Source organism: Lissotriton vulgaris, chromosome 4_1, assembly GCF_964263255.1.
Source record: "Lissotriton vulgaris chromosome 4_1, aLisVul1.2, whole genome shotgun sequence".
Lineage (NCBI taxonomy): Eukaryota > Metazoa > Chordata > Amphibia > Caudata > Salamandridae > Lissotriton > Lissotriton vulgaris.
The window spans coordinates 1,315,702,083-1,315,705,960 of NC_141691.1; positions in this window are offsets into that span (position 1 = coordinate 1,315,702,083).

The window sequence follows — 3,878 nt, forward strand, 5'->3', positions numbered from 1 at the left end:
CTGTGTGTCAAATTCACATCTGTGACAGTGGTCATGTTACTGTCATCATGTGACAGTTCCATGTACTGAATGGTGTGCCATTCCAGTGTTGATGTACATCACAATATGTTAAAGACGTTACTCAGGTGATAAGTGTTGAATGTATGTGAAACACATGTGCACCATGATAAATGACATGTCTCAGCAGCTCTTCACACATCAACTGAGCCACAAGATGACATTTCCTGTGCTTCGATTGCGTATCAAGAGAGAGGGAGGACCAGAAAGCTAGTCCTTATCCCCGGGGTTTATATATAGTTAATCAAAAGGAGACTAGCTTATGCATTACGAGTTTAGCAAAAGTCAAGGACTCAAGTATGTTTTGGGATAGGAGCACCTGGTTAGTGTGCTCATGAAGCCCTCACCCACCAACCTAGTTGGTGGCATGCTTCATCATCGGGCCCACCCAGTGACACCTAGCGTGTCCCAGGTGTGCTTCGACGCCTGATTACAGCGGAGCAGGTATGTCGCTGAGTGTGCGGTGAAGAGTGTTGTGAATGCCGGTATGCGAAGGAGGCACTACAGATCCAGAGCAGGCCCTGCCCAGAAAAGCTGGTCAACCCCTTGCCTCTTCACGATCTTGGAGCATAATACTGCTTAAACTAGCGTGTTTTGAGAAGGGAATCCCCCTCTCACACATAGATAAACACATTAGGGCGTGTATACACATAGTCTGAATTACACACCCACTAGTTTAATCACATACACTTATTTTTATTAGTCCTGAAGAAAGCCAGCATATTCATAAGGCACTGGCTGAAACATGTTGACCCACCAGTGGATGTGGGAGGTCGTAACTCGCCTCTAACATCCAACAGCCTTATTTTTAACCGCTGACGGTGGCCCAGGTATTAAAGTCTAATTCACCTTCGGGTACTGGGACCCCCGCCAAGCCGTTTTAAAATCACATTCACAACACTCTTCACCGCACACTCAGCGACATACCTGCTCCGCTGTAATCAGGCGTCGAAGCACACCCGGGACACGCTAGGTGTCACTGGGTGGGCCCGATGATGAAGCATGCCACCAACTAGGTTGGTGGGTGAGGGGTTCATGAGCACACTAACCAGGTGCTCCTATCCCAAAACATACTGGAGTCCTTGACTTTTGCTAAACTTGTAATGCATAAGCTAGTCTCCTTTTGATTAACTATATTTCCTGTGCTTCATCACTGTCTGCCACACCTAGGGCCTGCTAATGGAAGGATGCCATGCTGATGTATACATCCACATCGTCAACATGAGTGTACACTACATCCCTGCCATGTGATTTACTGGGGTCACTCTCCCAATGGTGACATGAATGAGGTCGTGGACGGAGCCAACACAAGCATTCACTTGAGCATGTCTGACGCACTGTACCCCAAGTGAATGTTCGTGTGTACACCTCGTTTCCCCATTGCATTGTAGCCATACGTGAGCATAGCGCACCCAATGGTACGTGCGTGTGTACGCCTCGTTTCCCCATTGCATTGTAGCCATACGCGAGCAGAGCATACCCCAATGGTACGTGCGTGTGTATGCCTCGTTTCCCTATTGCATTGTAGCCATACGTGAGCAGAGCGTACCCCAATGGTGCGTGCATGTGTACGCCTCATTTCCCCATTGCATTGTAGCCATACACGAGCAGAGCGTTCCCCAAGTGAACGTGCGTGTGTACGCCTCGTTTCCCCATTGCATTGTAGCCATACGCGAGCAGAGCGTACCCCAAGTGAACGTGCATGTGTACGACTCGTTTCTCCATTGCATTGTCGCCATACGCGAGCAGAGCGTATCCCACGGTACGTGCGTGTGTAAGGGTCATTTCAACATTGAATGAGTTGCATTTGCGACAGCAATGGCACCGTACTTGTGTGTTGAATCAAAAAATACATACAGAACATCTAGAGGAACAGTGGAAGGATTAGAATGCAGCCAGGTTGTCATGATTACAGAGATTTGAGAGTGTCCTACAAGTGATCTGGAAAATTCAGTTGGGCAAAAGTATACAATGTTGCAAAAGTTGTTGTTCAGCTCTGGCTCACTTTTCAAACCATGCATATGTGTGTCATGGCCTTGTGTCATCGGATTGGATGGAACATAGGATGCAAACTATTGTGGCCTATCACACACTACTCCTTGCACTCACAGACCCTCAGCAGCACCGATATAAGGCAGCATGTGGCTGAGGGAGGACACTTGCCTGCACAAAATTGGAGTGGAAAACACTGCTGCTGTCTCTGTATCCTCTGGACCCTGATTAGCTGAGCATGGAGAGGGCACCTGCATTCAGTGATGGTGAGAACAAGGCCCTGCTGGATGCCCTCCTGCCTAACTACAGCAAGCTGTATGGGAGACCAGAGGATCAGGTGAGTGATGTGTGCACTACCTTGGAGTGTGCACCTGTTGTGTGTGTGACACTACAGCCATTATGTACGTACATTTGAGAGATGCAATGTTGTTGGGAGTGAGTGCTGGTGTGCACAGTATTGTCTGAAGAGGGTTATTTGTTGTAGTGGGGTGTGTGACAGCATGTCACGTGCTGCAGTGCACCCTGATGTGGCATATATTGCTCAGTGAGTGCCATGCTGAATGAGTGGTTTGCACCCCTTATGTCATCTGTAGCCTTTCAATGGCATGTAGTGCATTTCTGTTTGCTCACAGGCCACATACTTCCGGACAATGATGCAAGTGTGTTCATCATCCTATGCCCTGTTGTCCTCAAGTATTTTGTGTATATGTGTGTCTTTGGGACATGGACCAGGTGTACTGATGTTCTTTATCTTTACATTCGTGACAGGTATCTGCCTATAAGAAGGGTGACATCTGGCTGGACATCGCCAGGGCTGTCAGGAGAGAGGGGGGGCTCGCAGGAGGCTCAGAAACATCAAGAAGAGGTGGCAGGACATCCGGTGCTGGACCCACCGCATCGCCAAAGTACAGCTGAAGCTGGAAGCTCCACGCCGGCATGGCGGCACCCCCATCTCACCCCCCCACATGCTCCGGGTCCTGGAAGTGGTGTTCCCAGACCTCCATAGGCAGTTGCAGGGGAGACAGCAGCAAGAAGGGGGTAGGTACATGTCTGTTTATTGTCATGTGTGTCACATGCTACCTGCAGTGCTTCCAGGCATGCTAACACTCCCACAGTTGGAGTGGTGTTGTCAGACAGGCACTTAATGCATTGGCATGTGAATGGCCAAGTTTCAGCTGATGCTTGGTAACATGCCTTGCCCTACTCAACATTTGCACAGCGCTTAGAAAAAAACATTTTCTTTCACAGGTACTCCTGAGGTGCAATGTGTTAGTATGCATATTCCTTAGCACATCATCATGTTGGAGGGAGGTCTGTCACACCTGTTGTTGCTTTACATGTAGTAGCACATGTGCACTGTGTCTGCCCTTATTCATATTTTAGCACTGATCTGGAGTCTCAACATGTATTTTCTGCCAGAGTCAACCTCAGTGGCCTTTGTCATAGTGCACTTTCTAATTGTCATGTGTTAGCTACAGGAGCACACTGTACATGTATAATAAATTTGGCTTGTGCAAACTCACACTGTGCAGTGTGTGTGCATATACTCTTAATATGTTGCATGTTGTTAAAAAATCTTATAGATGGTCTCCCAGACAATGTGACTTTGGGTGTAGACAGCTGTAATGCCAGTGTGAGGTGACGGTACACTTTGCTCCAGGGCCCAGGATGGCATCACATGGCAGTTCATGAAGGAGTTTTACCATGTGGCACAGGGTCACAGCAATTCAAACATGACCAGGTCTGGTTTTGTGTGTCAGGGTGGGCAAATGAACAGTGATTCATCATCAGCTAGCCGGTTGTCAGGCAGTCGGTCATCAATGTGACTC